This window comes from Hyaena hyaena, unplaced genomic scaffold, assembly GCF_003009895.1.
Source record: "Hyaena hyaena isolate Hyena2069 unplaced genomic scaffold, ASM300989v1 scaffold_197, whole genome shotgun sequence".
In the NCBI taxonomy this organism is placed as follows: domain Eukaryota; kingdom Metazoa; phylum Chordata; class Mammalia; order Carnivora; family Hyaenidae; genus Hyaena; species Hyaena hyaena.
Window position 1 is genome coordinate 862527 of NW_024080830.1, and position 16312 is coordinate 878838.

The following is a 16312-nucleotide window of genomic DNA, read 5'->3' on the forward strand; positions in this document are numbered from 1 at the left end:
GATCCGAGCCTTTCGCCTCCAGAGACCTTTAGGTGCGTTTTGACCTCCTGACGGGAAAGGAACAGAAACGTTGTGAATGGGGCGGGGGTGGGGAGGGTCCCAGTTCCCCGGAGACCCTCAGTCACGCGAGCCTGCAGCTCTTACCTGCCGCCTTCTCGTTCTTCACCCCTTCCCGCCACACACTCCCGATTCCCCAGGTGGTTAGTTCTCAGCAAGCGCCCGAGGGCCACCCGCTCATCACCAGGCCCCGCGTCAGCAGCACACAACCAGAATCGCCGGCAGCGGGGGGGGGGGGGGGGGGGGGGGGGGGGGGGGGGGGGGGGGGGGGGGGGGGCTCGCACATGTTACGGGCTCTCCGGGTGAGTCTCGGATGTGCGAAAATTTAATAATTCCCCAGGCATTTGGAAAGAAGCTTAGGAATATAAAGATGAATGTGTCACGGTCCCCATCCTCAAGGAGTTCACGACATCACGTCTCAAAGAAGAAAAGACGTGCAGAATGACAGCCTGGGGCAGAATGGTGGCAAGTCCCATGGAAGAGCTCTACGGGAAAGAAAACGTAAACATGCATATTTATAACTTGTCCACAAGCCAAGATCTCGTCAGGGTCTTTCACACTGTTTTGTTTTTATTTTTTTTATTTTTATTTTTTAATATTTTTATTTATTTCTGGGAGGGAGACAGAGAGAGAGACAGCGTGAGCAGGGGAGGGTCAGAGAGAGAGGGAGTCACAGACTGAAACAGGCTCCAGGCTCCGAGCTGGCAGTCAGCACAGAGCCCGACGCGGGGCTCGAACCCACGAACCGCGAGATCATGACCTAAGCGAAAGTCGGACGCTTAACCGACTAAGCCACCCAGGCGCCCCCACACTGTTTTGTTTTTAAAGTTTATTATTTCAGAGAGAGAGAGAGCATGCGCGCACAAGCCGGGGGGGGGGGGCAGAGGGAGGGAGACACAGTCCTGTGTCGCATGGGACCTCCGGGCTGTCCATCCCAAACCACCCACGGGGGGACCTGCGGAGGCTCACAGCTCGGGTGTCTTCCCGACGGCGGAAGGGCAGGCCTGGGGGGGTCCGCGCTCTGCGTGGTTCACCCTGAGCTGGGAACACAGCGTTGTTTGAAGAGTAGAAAGGAGCCCGGGAGCGTCCTTGATGTGAAGGCTCAGTTTTTCCTTTGCTCCTGTGTGAGTCTCTCAGATGACCTCAGAGGCAGACAGGGACGAGAAGGAGGAGGGGAAGGAAGGGGAGAGAAGAACGGGTGCAGGTCCCTACGGACGAAGGGGACGGAGGTGAGAGCAAGGACGCTGCGGGGCCGGAAAGCAGATGCAGGAGTGGTGACCAGCCCCGCGGCCCCTCAGGGGACAGCAGCGGGGACCCGGAGCAGGGACCAGGTGGGCCTCGAAGTAAAGGTTCCCGGGACACGTGAAGCCTCTTCTGACCACCTCTCAGAGGAGGCCTGGGGAAGGCTTGCTGCCTGGACGGGGTCGCCGAGAAGGTCTGTCCCCGAGGGGGTTAAGTGAGCGGCCTCAGCACTGTGTCGTCCACACAAGATGTGAGACGCTTGGCAGTGAAGAGTCTCGTGTGTCCTTGAGAAACGTCCAGTTTCCAGGCGAGGGCCCGGGGCGCTTTCCCAGCCGTGCGCCCGAAGGCGAGCACGCGCTCGTAGCTGCGAAAAACCCGCCAGCCCTGCTTCGACAAGTGGACAGCCTGCAACTTCCGACCCCGGAGGAGAGCACCCAACACTGACTTCAGACCCCGGAACAAGGGGGAGAAGGACGAACATCTGGAGGAAATAGACACAATGCGGGGGAAGAAACTTAAATGTTAGATTTCATATCCTCAGAGAGAGAAGAGCAGGTATCGCAAGAAACCGGAACATTCTGAAACAAGGACAGAATGCCCGACACAGGAGCAGCTGGAAGGGGAGAAAGCTTTTGTAAAACAAAACAAAGCAAAACAAAGCAAAGCAAAGCAAAGCAAAACAAAACAAAGCAAAACAAAATAAAACAAAACAAGACAAAGCAAAACAAAACAAAACAAGACAAAGCAAAACAACCTCCAATAGCATAAATGCCAATCTCAGCAGCACAATTGTCGGAAGATGGTTTTTTTTTTAACTCTCAAAATCCGAGGGGGAAAGGGATGAGAAACAGAGACGTTAATAGGACACTCCTGGGCTTTGGTGGCCAGTGAAACGTCTAAGGAGACCGGTGTTCCAGCCGGAATGATGAACCAGACCCCCTCGGGGAGCCAGGAGCACCTCCGGAAGCTGGGGAGCCCCGGCTGCGGTGCGACATCCCCCACTACGAAAACCCTGGACGTCAGGAGATCACGCACGAGGCCCTGACACTCTGAGGGCACTTTCCATCCAGACCCCTTCACCGTCGAGACCACGGATGTGGAGGGTCTCCACGCGCTGACCTTGCACACGCTCTCTCAGGAGGCCTGTGGAGGGACGCAAGGCAAATGGGAAGCCCGGCACCCGGGATCCAGGACAGAGGAACCCAACGCAGGAGACAGGAAGCCGCATCGTGGCTCCCGGGGGGGCCCTGAGCACAGTCGTGCGGACGGGGAAGGAGGAGCGAGGCCCACGGGACCTCATCACCGAGGGGACGAGACAATGAAGGCCGGGTGTGTCTGGGCCCACGGTGCAGTTTGGGGTGAGTCCATGATGAGTGCGTGGAAGGTCGAACAACTGGAAGACCAAGGCAGTTACTCACTTTGGGGAGAAAAAAGGTAAAAGAAAGGAAATGGAGCCATAGTTTCCATGTGGATAATGTTCACACAGAGAGAAGGCAAAGAACCGAATATTTAGGAGGGAGCATGTTGAGAATTCATGGTTGGGACATGTGTGCTCGTGTGCATGTGAGCACCTGCGTGTGTGTGCGCGTGTAAACCTGTGTGTGTGCCTGTGACCCTGTGCATGTGTGCCTGTGTGTGCACGTGTGTGTCTGTGTGTGTGAAAACGCACATATGCAACAAACAGCCAAAATCCCAGCACACGAAATGAAAGTCAGTGGATAACGCCTGAAACAGAAGAAACGAGAGGTAGCGTTATAAATGGTTTTTTAGACTTGAATGGGGTGAATCGGCCTTGTTGATCCCGGCGTGGCCTGGACGTCTCCATGCTTAAAGCTCCTGGGTGATTCTATGTGCAGCCAAGATTAAGAACTCGGTTGAGGGTAGACATTTCCAATGGGCTGGGGAGGCCGAGAAGACTCCACGTGTCCACGGGCCTGGGCTTCTCTCTGATGCGCCTTCACGGGGAGGGGGAACGTCTGCATGTTCTGTGGAGGCGCCTGGCCGTGTCGACTGGGAAGGGAGAGGGCAGAGATCATCAGAAGTTACTGCCACCTGCATGGTCTGAGCCTTGCGTGGGGTGTTCTGCGCTCAGTGCTCCCGTGGAAGACACGCAGGGATGGGTGCAGGCCCTGGGTCCGCGGCTGTCCGCAGGTGCACCCTGCCCCCGAGCACTGAGGGGGGGCCTCCCAGGAAGGACGGAGGCTGTGAGTGGTTAGCGAGGGGGTGCCCGGCGCTGCCGAGCCTACAGAGAAAAGTTCTCAGAAGGGCAGACTGTGTCTTCTTGTGCGGGGTTTCCCAGCGCAGGTCTAGGGCAGGGAGGTGGAAATCAGCCCAAGAAAGATTTCGATCCAGTTAAAAATAAATACATTTCTCCCTCTTCCTCTCTCCCCGCTTCCCTCCATAACTTCGTGTGAGATGTATACACACGTATACTACACAGTCCTTGCTCAGGAAAACTATTCACACAGAGGCTTTTAGCAACGGGGAGAGGTTTAGATTCAATATGCACTGAGCTTTCCTCTGTCTCCAAAACCCTCTAATCCTCACGGCACGAAAACCTCATTAACGTGGAACCTGGTAATTTGTAGTCGGCATGCTGGGCTCAAGCTGTCGTGTGGCCTCGCGCTCATCAAAGGGCTTTCTGAAGCCAGTGATGCTACTTGAGAGCCGATCGAGGCCAAACAATGCAGCTGTTCCAGACGAACAATCTGCATGCTAATTAAAGTAATTCTTAGAAAGTTTCTGAAGAATTTTGTTCTCCTTAGCAGCCCTCTGTTAGCGTGTTTTGGTTATGTACTCGACTTCCCACTAATTCCACTGGCCTTTCCGCCATTTAGCTCCAAACTGATAGGGTTTAGGTCTATGTGGGCATCTTAACTGTAGACGCAGAGAGAAGGTTTTGCTGAGTTTCCTCTGATGGAACAAACACGGGCGAGTCTCTGAGGCGGAGAGGCCGGAGCCTCCTGAAAGCCCGGCGTCTCCCAGCCCCGCCTGCTTTTCTCGAAAAGCCGAAACTCCTTGGGATCCAAGGAGGAGCGAGGCTGACAAGCTGAAGTGATGGAGACGGCGTCCGTCAGAAGCGAGGCAGCCGCGGACGAGAGCTCCCTCACGGTGGCCGCTCCGAGCGACACGCACTGGAGGAGGCGCCGGGAGAGAGTGTGCAGCTGCGTTGACGGCAGCCTGGATGGGGGGCCGCGCGCGGCGCGTGGGGGACGGACACACTCGCACGCACGTTGCTGTGTGTTGTCCGGAGCGCACGCTCGCCCGGCTCTGGGACTCGCGTGCTGGGTCAGCCCGAGCCTGCGGCCGCGTGTGGGGGTCTCGGCCCAGCTGTTAAAAGGCTGCGACGGACGGTAGCAGGTTGAGACAGGAATGAGAAACTTGGAAACTCTGTTTGGGGGAGCCCGTGAAGGAGCCCGTGAAGGAACCAGGAACGGTTTCTGACTTGGGCAGCATTTGAGGTAAACATGATAGATAGTTTCAAATATTTGGAAGGAGGTGGAGAGAAGGACTCACCTGTGCTCCCCGGGGCGGCTCAGACTTGCGTTTGGGCCTCCCGTGTTTACCTTCCTCTCCCGCTTCGGGCGAGTGTGCAAGCGGGATTTCAGTGCCTGGGGGCTGTGCCACGAGGCCGGATGACAAGGGCCCTCCCTGACTTCCATGGAAACCTGTAAGCGATTAAGGAGTTTCGGGTGGGGGAGCGAGGAGGGGTACGGTTAAGAAGGAGGTACGTTTAGGAGAGCGGTGCCGGGGTGGCTCCGCCGGTGAAGCGTCCGACCCTCGGTTTAGGCCCAGGTCATGATTCCGCAGTTCGAGAATCTGAGCCCCAGGTTGGTCTCTGTGCTGATAGCGTGGAGCCTGCTCGGGATTCTCTCTCCCTCTCTCTCTCTGACTCTCTTCTGCTCTCTCTCACTCAAAATAAATAAATATACTTAAAAAAAAAAAGAATTACGAGAAAAAGATATTCTGAGAGGAAGGGCACAGACTAGGTACTTGCCTCACGGTTACGCACTGGCTCCCTGGCATGATGGTGCCCCGGAAGGTGTCAGGACCCGGGTGGCCGCGCGGCTGCGCTCATAGCCGCCCAACGGGACCCTGGGCATTCCAGTGGTATCGGGCATGAACCGAGGAACTAAAATAGTAATGTCCCTGAATACCCACCTCTGCCCAGGCCCCGGGGACCTCCTTGCTGCCCTGGGGCTGTTGGGCGTTTCGGCATTGGCCAGGAATTTTCTAACCACCGAGAGGGAATGTTTCCAGGGACACTACTGGCGGGAGACTGGGATGGAAGTGTAAGCTGACTTACAGAAAGAAATCACAGTTTCTTGCATGTCCATATTTACTATTAAGTAACTGTAGATTTGTTGGGGCGCCTGAGTGGCTTAGTCGGTTAAGCGTCCGACTTTCGCTTAGGTCATGATCTCGCAGTTCGTGGGTTCGAGCCCCGCGTCGGGCTCTGTGCTGACTGCCAGCTCAGGGCCTGGAGCCTGCTTCAGTCTGTGACTCCCTCTCTCTCTGACCCTCCCCTGTTCACGCTGTCTCTCTCTCTCCTAAAAATAAATAAAACATTAAAAAAATTAAAAAAAAAAAAGTAACTGTAGATTTGTATCGCTCAACGGCAGGGCGAGGGCCTGTGAGCACAGTCCCGAAACAAGAATTTTAGTTCATGCTGGAAAGAAATTTCTAACCACTGACGCTGCCCAGCAGTGGGATGGACTGAGGTGAGAAACCATGGACTCTGGTCACGGGGGGACTTGCGAGCTGTCCTTCAGGGCTCCTTTGTACCCTGATGATTGGTACAAACTAGGTTCAGTCATCCCTTCCATCCCTTCCAGATCTGGGGGTCTGCGATTTTGCGAATCCACGGGGTCCCTGGCTCCGAGTGGGAGCCAGAGGGAGAGTCCAAGTAGCTCATCAGTATTTAGAGCGGAGTCCTTGGAAAGCAGTGGCGGGACTCCTGACTGCTTGCGCTCTGCTCTGCATCACAATCGACGTGTTCTTCTTGCTCTGGCTTCTAGAGCAGGTGACAGCCCGTTTTCGGGGGAAAAGTCAGCTGTGTCAGCTTTGATTGTTCTCATAGTTGCTGTGTGTTTTGTTTCTTCCTTTATGTCCAACGAGTGTGTTTTTGTTTCCTTTGTTGTTTTTTATTTATTATGTTTTTATTTTTTCATGTTTATTTATTTATTTTGAGAGAGAAAGAGAGCAAACGAGCAACAGAGAGGCAGAGAGAGAGGGAGAATCCCAGGCAGGCTCCAAGCTGTCAGCGCAGAGCCTGACACAGGGCTCGATCTCAGGAACCGTGAGATCATGACCTGAGCCATAAACCAAGAGTTGGATGCTCAACTGACTGAGCCACCCAGGCGCCCCATTTTGTTGGTGTTTTTTTTTTAATGGTAACTATGGTAACTATCAGATTGTCCTGGACATCTGGAGAGAAGAAAGCTCTATGTGAAAACTGGAAGTTCCACTGGAAGAATATTAGGGGCAAAGGAAATGAAAGATAGAGATTGAGAGGGAGTGGAAACATTGAGAAGAAGGTGTGGAAACATTGCAAGGAGCATTTCCAAGCCAAGCCAAACGTTTCATTACAGGATGTGTCAGAGCTCCAGTGTTGGGTTTGGCTCCACCGTCCTCTGGCGACACTGCTCCGCGTCCCATGAAGTTCTCGGTGTTTGCAGAAACCTGTGTGCACACAGACTCTTCACTGCCCTCACGGGGTCCGTGTCCAGGTCTGTGGAAGCGGTCCACGCCCAGTCATCATTGTAGAAAACGCTGTTTGAGCAAGCTTGGGGAACAGAAATCAGTTCTTTAATTTTAATTACCTGTCGTTTTCTTTTTTTTTTTAATTTTTTTTAATGTTTTTATTTATTTCTAGGAGAGAGAGAGAGAGACAGCGTGAGCAGGGGAGGGTCAGAGAGAGAGGGAGTCACAGACTCTGAAACAGGCTCCAGGCTCTGAGCTGGCAGTCAGCACAGAGCCCGATGCGGGGCTCGAACCCACGAACTGCGAGATCATGACCTAAGCGAAAGTCGGACGCTTAACCGACTAAGCCACCCAGGCGCCCCTTACCTGTCGTTTTCTTGAAAACATAAAGAATTCCATCAGTTTAAATATTGATTCCAATATCAAAGTGTGGAAAAGTAACTTTTCTTTCCCAGACAAGCTTATAAAAATTGTTTTTGTCACTTGAGTGAACTACTAGAGAGTTCTGTGTGATGCTGTGCACATTAAACATGAGGAGGGCGGGTGTGCGCGAGGAACAGATCATTCTGCTTAATCGCCCTTTAAGCACAGCGCGTCAACTCAATCACAGCTATTTGAGTTCTATAATCTGGGGATACTAGGAAGTAGAGGTGACCAAAATTATTTGCCAACAACAGTGAGAAAATACTGTTTCCTCAATTTGTGAGGATTTCTGATTTTTTATTCCACATCGTTTGATGTGAGCACGCTTGCACATCAGGAAACTTGGAAAGTCTGTTTTAGGCCACGACAGAGTTGCCTCAGTTGGACAAACTCTCCTGCTAATCACAACTATGAATTCCATGTTAAATACGAAGACCAAGAGCGTGAAGGCCGCAGCGGCGAGCAGAAGCAGACAGAAACCGGGAGGACACGATCGTTGAAATGAGGGAAGGAAGCTAGTGAATGCCACTCAGCCACATTCATCTGACTTCTCCCCGATGACCGCACTTCCCAGCCCCTCAGGGCCTGTAACACTAGGGCTTGAGCAAAATGTGGCAGTTGTACCAAGACAAAGAGAGAGAATTTGGAGGTTGATGGTGTGAGAGTGGCTGCAAACTGAAAAGAAAACCCAAGAAGGGAGGGCTGCACAGACTGGACATCTCTCCTGAGTCTGTGCAAATATGCTTCACAAGAGGACACGCAGGAGAGACTCAGGAAAGAACAATGTTCATTATGCTCACGGGTCCCAGAAATGGGAGGCACGATGCCATGCGGGGCCACATAAGGAAGCACCAGGTGGTCAGGACCAAGGGGAAAGCCTCCATCAAGACCTTTACTGGGATTTTTGGAGGAAAGAAAGGCCAATGCCAGGGCAGACAGCTTAGGACTGGCCAGTTTGAATAATGCCATCGGGCCCTAAGCTGTAGGGCACGTCCCTGGCCCTGAAATGAAGACTGAGGAATACTGCCTCTTGGGGTGCAGGGCCAGTAGGGGAGGCCTGGCTCCAGGCTGGTTAGTTTGCAGATTGGAGGCATGCTTCCTAAAGAGCCTTTTGGCGTCTTTAAGAATTGGCTGGCTTTGGAAGGGGCAGTCTCTCCCCCGACAGAAAAGTTTTAAAGATGTCAAAATATACAAAGAAATTTAAATATACATGATACAAGAGGGTATACTCCGGAGCAAAGAAACCAAAGCAGACCTTTTTTTTTTTTTTTTTTTAAGTTTATTTCTTTAATTTTGAGAGAGAGAGAGAGTGTGTGTGTGTGTGGCAAAGAGAGAGGAAGATAGAGAATCCCAAGCAGGCTCTGCACTGTCATCGCAGAGCCTGTTGTGGGGTTCAAACTCAAGAATCATGAGATCATGACCTGAGCCTAAGTCAAGAGTCAGATGCTTAACCGACTGAGCCTCCCAGGTTCCCCAAAGCAGAGCTGTGCTAACAAAGATTAAAACCAGGCTTCCACAGGATCAAAGTAATCTGCCACAAATTTAACTGCCTATCAGAATAATAAGCAAATGTCAGTTCTTTATAGAGGAAGATATAAACACAATCCAGAGTTTCTACAGTGTATCATCCACAATGTCAAGTGTACAGTGAAAAACCACTAGATATGCCAAGAAATAAAAGACATAATCAAGAAAAGAGTGAATAGGAGCAGACCAACAGATGACCTAGATGTTGGAATTAGCAGATAAAGACTTTAAAACAACTATTGTAAATATAAAAAACAATTTACGAAAAAAAGTGAAAAGATGGACAGAATATGTGAGTTGATGAAATTCTCACCAGAGAAATGGGAACTATAAAAAAATTAATGGAAGGAAAGTTCTGGAGGTAAAAGAAATACAATATCTGAAATGAAAAATTCAACAGACTTAACAGCATAATGGAGACAGAAGAGAAAGGATCAGTTAGTTTGAAGATACTTCATTAGAAATTATCCAAATTAGAGAGGAAAGAATGGAAAAATAAAAGAATATCCAAGATGTGTGGAACTATAAACTGGTTAAAAATACGTGTTAATGGATCTTAGGGCTCCGTTGAAGGAACAGGGAAAAATAAAGAGAGATTATAATAAAGTATAGAACTGTCTCTTCTATATTTGAAGAGACAATGGATAAGGTTTTCTTTAACTGATGAAAGACACGAACTCATAGATCTGAGAAATTCAGTGAGTCCCAGCAGAAAAAACACAAACCACTCCTAGGTGTATGATAGATTACCAAAAAGTGTAAATCTTAAATATAGCTAGAGAAAAACTGCACATTACATTCAGGGGAATAACTATAAAGTGATAGTGGAAAAAAAATAAAATGATAGCTGATTTCTCAGAAACAATGAAAGCTGGGGCCCCTGGGTGACTCAGTGGGTTAAGCATATGACTGTAGTTCGGTTCATGGTCTTGCGCTTTGTGAGTTCGAGCCCCACATCGGGCTCTGTGCTGACAGCTCAGAGCCTGGAGCCTGCTTCGGATTCTGTGTCTCCCTCTCTCTCTCTCTCTCAAAAATAAATAAACATTTAAAAATTATAAAAAAATGAAACAATGAAAGACCTAAGACAATGTAATGGCATCTTTGAAGTTCTAAAATTCCTTACAAATTAAAAAAAAAAAAAAACTAGCAACCTAAATTCTATACCCAATGGAAATATTCTTCAAACTTAAGGAAAAATAAAGACATTTTAGAAGAAGAAAATCTCACAGAATTTTGCACCAATGGGCCTGCACTACAAGAAATGCTAAGGAAGTTCTTAAAGCTTAAGGGAAAGCATCTGAGATGGAATCTGGATTTGCGAGATGGAATGAAAGGGACCAGACATTCAATATACAGGTAAGTGAAAATATTATTTTTCCATAATTAAAAAAAATGTGTTTAAAAGACTAGTAATGGGAGTGGCTCCGTTACCTTAGAGAGGTGAAGTACCGGGGGAGCCTTTGGCCGCTCTGTGGGCCAGACATGGAAACAACATAACTGTTGAACAGTACGACTGCTTCAGTAGAGAGGTCTGTCGCCACTCTGGTAGGTTTCCCTTTGTATGTTGGGGCCCTTTTCTCCCTAGCTGCTTTCAGAATTCTCTCTTTGTCCTTATATTTTGCCATTTTCACTATGATATGTCGTGCAGAAGATGGATTCAAATTACGTCTGAGGGGAGTTCTCTATGTCTCTTGTATTTCAACGCCGTCTCTTTCTCTTCCCAAACTCCTGTGGCTCAGTGTCCTACGACTTCAGGCCTTCTCTGTTTGAGAGATGAGCGCAGGCGAAATGTACAGTGCTTCCTACTTCTCCGCCATCTTGCCTCTCCACAGTACGACTGCTTTAAATTGCTGGGAATTTCAGGAAGATAGACACTTCTGAAGCTGTTCCAAAGTTTGAAGAGATGTTTGCCTGTAGATTCACAGAAGGTGAGAAGGAGTACGAGGAATACCTGAAATGCCCTCCTGGGTCCCCTCCGATTGTTGAGGAGTGGAATAGCAGAGCTGGGGGGAACCGGGGAAAGAGAGGGGATGGGTTGCCAGGTAACAGACTGTTTAGAGGTCTAAGTGGGGGTGGCCAAGTGACAATAGATCCAGTCAGTGGCATAGACTGATCCTTAGCACAGACATGAACCTTACTACCCCCCAATATGGACACTCCGGTTACAACCAACCAGCTCCCCACAGTTACTACTGATGGAAACGTCAGCAGCTTTTAGTCAAACCGTTTACTCTGTTAGTGTGACAAGAGTTTGTGCATGTGTCTTCTGTCGGTCATAGTTTTACATCCGATTTCAGAGAGTGGATTATTAACTCTTTGGAACTTGTGACTCAAAAAACATGAGTTCTTACTAGAGATGTTGCTGGGCATAAGTATGCCCCTAAAAAGGTTGTGGATTATACTGTCTGACTTCTACCTCAGCTTCTTCTTTGTTTCATGACTTAATAGTGCTTTGTACTTGCTGTCTGTTTTCCTTGTTTGACCTCCAGGAGTTCTGTCTTTGTTTTATGTATAAATGATTTTAAAGTAGAAAATGCTTGATTTTACTTTGTAAGATAAGGAAGTATTCATATACTAGAATGTGCTCATTCCTAACTTTTTACAGAGGTTCGGTCAACTCGTGAACGCACAACTACACTTGCTGCACTGTGTTGTGCGTGACCTCAGCAATTGAAAAGTAAACCGACCACAGATTCTGCCCCTTGGTGTTATGACCCTCGCACTCTGTAATTACTCACTCCAGGTACGAGTCACCTGCACAGTCATTTTGGTCTCAAAGAGTGATGTCAAGAATAAAGCTGTAACTGGGGCGCCTGGGTGGATTAGTTGGTTGGGCGTCCGACTTTCGTTTAGGTCATGATCTCGCGGTTCGTGGATTCGAGCCCCGCATCGGGCTCTGTGCTGACTGCCAGCTCAGAGCCTGGAGCCTGTTTCAGTCTGTGACTCCCTCTCTCTCTGACCCTCCCCTGCTCACACTGTGTGTGTGTCTCTCTCTCTCCTAGAAATAAATAAAAATATTTTAAAAAAAAAGAATAAAGCTGTAACTAAGGAAGGAACTCTTCTCAGGGTCAGTGTCTAATGGTGGGCGAGTCAGAACCTCAGATGAACAGATGCACAGACAGACCAAGATATAACTCTGATGTCACGCACGCGGTGGGCATGGGTGCAGGAGACTTGACAGTCCCAGGTGGGCGGGGTGGGGGGTGGAGAGGAACAGGGGTGTGAGTGACCCACGCTCTCAGGTGTGCCACATGCTCACAGGGCTACAAGACGGCAGATGCGCCTCTGTCCCCACGGCCCCGGCGCTGACGTCTGGCAGAGATACTCGGGCTCTTCGTTCCCCTGAGCAAGCACACTGAGCTTCCCGCTGCGCCCCAGCCGGCGGGGCCCGTGTTGGTCCGGACACGCACTGGGGGCTGGGGCCGCATGCCAAGCCTTGCCGGCGTGGTACGCAGAGAGCAGCCCTTGGAAAGAATCTAGTGAGACCCCTGCCCTTTTATGCCCAATCGTTGCCCAGGCGTCACAGCTGTGAGCGCTGATGGAAATAAGGAATATCAGAGGGAGCGAGTTGTGCGGGCGCCCAGTCTTCACAGTCGGGTCCCCGTTACCTCCCTCCTCCCGGTGGTGAAGGTTTGTTGAGTGACACAAACACAAAGTTGGGCCTGTGAATCAGCTACTGTCCGTCCTTCGGGGGGCCCGCGGGTATCGGGCAGATGGCGCCCAAACCACCACAGTACCGCGTGCGGTCAGTGCGGGGGGGCAGGTGGACAGGGCAGGGCAGGGCGCTTGCCATTGCTGCAGGGCCAGGGGGAGCCTCGGCAGGGGCGGGGCCGGGATGGAGGAGAAGCCAACCAGACGCCCCGGGGAGTCCCGGCCTGAGGATCTGGGCTCGTGCTGTCCCACAGGGATGTAACACAGGCCACGTCGAATTCTGAGTGATCTGGTAACTGCTTCTCTAGAAAGTAAAAGGGGCCTGCCCGGGGGCTCAGTCGTTTGAGCGTCGGACTCTTGGTTTTGGCTCAGATCACGATCTCTCAATTCATGGCATGGAGCTCCACGTCGGGCTCTGGACTGACAGCGTGGAGCCTCCTTGGGGTCCTCTACCTCTCTCAAAATAAACTTAAAATATCTGCATATGCATGTATAACAACCTCTGGTCCAGTTTGGTGGGCGGTGCCCTGGACAGTCAGGATTAAAACACAGCCGTGTGAGGCCAGCGAGGGAGAGCAGCACGGACACAGCCCTGCTGGGAACCGCGCTGGGAGGTGCTGGGAGGTGTCTGGGAGCCTGGCCCAGCCCCCACCCCGCCTGAGCCTCGTCTTCTGGAGGCCGCCTTCGTGCCCTGCCCGTCACTTCCTCGCTTCACTCCCCGTGTTTGCTCTAAGATCCTTGGGTTGGGGTGCACGTCTCACCCTGTGACACACGATTGTTTGCTCTTCAAAAATCTACTATTTTTTAAAAAATTTTAAAATGTTTTATATATTTCTGAGAGAGAAAGAGAGACAGCATGAGCAGGGGAGGGTCAGAGAGAGAGGGAGGCACAGAATGTGAAGCAGCTCCAGACTCTGAGTTGTCAGCACAGAGCCCGACATGGGGCTCGAACTCACAAACTGTGTGATCATGACCTAAGCTGAAGTCAGACACTTAACTGACTGAGCCACCCAGGCGCCCCCAAAATCTACTATTTTGAAAGCATTGGGTGAGGCGTCTGGGTGGCTCAGTCGGTTAAGCGTCCGACCTTGGCTCAGGTCATGATCTCAGAGTTCGTGGGTTCAAGCCCCGCGTCGGGCTCTGTGCTGACAGCTCAGAGCCTGGAGCTGCTTCGGATTCTGTGCCTCCCTCTCTCTCTGCCCCTCCCCCGCTCGTGCTCTGTCTCTCTCTCTCAGAAATATATAAAACATTTAAAAACTAAAAATAAAGTAAAAGCGTAGGGATTGGTGGGTATGAGAGGCGGAGAACACAGAGCCCATTGCCGTGGGCTCTCACTCTGCGGCCCAAACCCCCGGCTGCCCGGTGTGCAGAGCTGAGCACAGTGGGTGCTGGCCCAGCACTGAGTTGGCCTGGGCTGGGTGCCCTCTGGCTCGCGGGCCTATTTCCTGACTGGCTTTGCTCCTAAGTCAACAGACAGGAAAGGTTAAGCACAAGCACATTGGCGTGAACTCCCATCTCCGGCTCTGGCCCAGCCCTTCCACAGCGGGAGGTGCGTCTACGCAGGCAGCAGCCTGATTCTGCCACCTTCAGGGAGTGCCGCCTGGGTGCTGGCTCCGTGTCCCCCTGCTTGGTCCCTGGCAGCCACATCTCTGCCAGGCAGCACCTGCCACAGGACTAGGGAACGGGGGGGGGGGGCAGGGGTGCCAGGCCCAGGGGGTGGCCCCACGTAGAGGGTCTGGCCCCACAGAATGGGAAAGCCTGACCCGACCCGGGAGCCTGGCAAGTTCAGAGTCTGACTTCTGTGCGGTGAGCACTGGGCGGGATCCGACTCGGGGTGGTTGCAGGGCAAGAGTCTGGAGGGGCTTCGGGGGGACAGATCCCACGGTAACCAGGCTCTCCGGACGCCGAGCCGAGGCCGACACACATGCTCAAGAGCGGCGTCTTTCTCGACGCCAGCGTTTCCGAGATGGATTGTTCTGGAATAGTCCAATGATATCCCGAAACCCATTAGCGGAGTTGGGGGAGCTGCTGGCAAGAGTCCAAAGAACAGGCCCGGGGGGGGGGGGGGGGGGGGGGGGGGGGGGGCTTGGGAGGCGCCCCTGGCCCGTTTGGCCCCGGGTCACCTCAGAGTCCTGGACGAGTTCGTGTTCACTCAGACTCCAAAGCGGATTTGAAAACTGGGCTGTTCGTAGTTGGAAGTGTACTGCGGCCCCTTCCCGAGACCACTCTGATGTTTGCCGCAAAGCGCTGCCTATCGTAGCAAAGAGTTTGTGGGACCGTCAGACGTGTGGGCCAGGGGTGGGATCCTGGCGTGGCCGTGGCCACGGCTGACCTGGGGCGAGTTTCCGCTCACCGGGCGGCCGAGGGCACCCACCTCCCCACCCAGGTGAGCAGCATTCGCCTCTCGGCGCTCGCGGCCCCTTGCGCTGACCTCGAGCAAGAGTGTGGCGAGAGGAACGTGGCCATCTGGCTGTCCTCCGGAGCGTGGAGGGGACACCCGCCCCCACATCCGGCTGAGAGGCGGCTCCCAGCTGCTCCACCCTCGGGACCCGCCTCCCGCCACGTGGGTCACAGCAGGAGTCACACGCCGCCCTCGCTCATCACCCTCTTGGTCTCACTCCCCAAGCCCAAGAGCCGGGAGCACACCTGCCTTCCCTTTCTGACGTTTGGTGTGGAGTCTTGCGATCGGCGCCCGCTGAGGCCTGGCACGCGCGGCTCTCCCCGGTGAGCGCGGGTTTCAGCGCAGGTGAGTGCACGTCGTGCACAGTGACTCTGTCGCTGCAAGGCGGCCGCGCGGCCCGGTGGGAGCAGAGCCCCGCGGCTTGTGGGGACCCAGAGCCGTGACCGCAGATGCGCCGGGGCGGCCCCGAGGCTTCGCTGCCACGCAGCTACGTAAGGCTAAGTGACTAATACCCACACAGAGGCTCCTTTTAGGCAAAAAGTTTGATCATCCTCCCCGGGCACGGATTCTGCTGCCTAACGTACGTTTCTTCCGTCAGAGTGGGAGCGACGGGAACGTTCACCGCAGAAGCACGATTCTGCACGGCAGGCCCGGGAAGCAGCCTACCGCGGACCGCTCGCCCCAGCTGGCCGAGGGCGCCCGAAAGCACTGCAGGGCGCCTTGGGGTGTCCTGCGCCACGGCCAGGGCTCACTTCCGCCATGAGGCTCACCCTCTGAGGAGCCCTAGTCACCGGACACCTCCAAACCGTGGAAATCGGCTCAAGAGCCGGTGACCTGTCTTCACCGCAGGTGGCTTTTCTGACTCTCCTCTGAAAGGGCCCCCGGACACCAGCAGCCTCTGGGGGGCCTGGGACACACACCTGCCCCCAGGAAGCCACACGAAGCCAGGCAAAGGGCAGGTGCCAAGGAAGGACGATCATGCAGGTGGTTGGCACCGCCCCCCGGCCGTGCGCCTCCGAGCCTCCGGGCCTCCGGGCCTCCGGGCCTCCGGGCCTCCGGGCTGGGGCACGCAGGCATGACCTTGCGGCTGACCAGCTCCTGCCAGCGGCCTTGTTTGCCCACAGCCCCTCTCCCAACGTCACACCCATTGATGCACAATGACAGGAAGGCGTTTCATACATCCCTCTGTTCACATGCTTGGTCTTGTCCCTTGCAAAGCTAGCAGATAACTCAGGTTCTGCATGACGATGCGCTCTGACGAATGACTTCATTGCCACACGTGGGAACCAAGAATCTCTGATAAGAAAT

General features: G+C 52.8%; 1 pseudogene; it reads left to right on the top strand.

Moving 5' to 3' along the window:
* The first annotated feature begins 2221 nt into the window (after window positions 1–2221).
* Window positions 2222–11148, top strand: LOC120238052 (annotated as a pseudogene).
* The last annotated feature ends 5164 nt before the right edge of the window (window positions 11149–16312 follow it).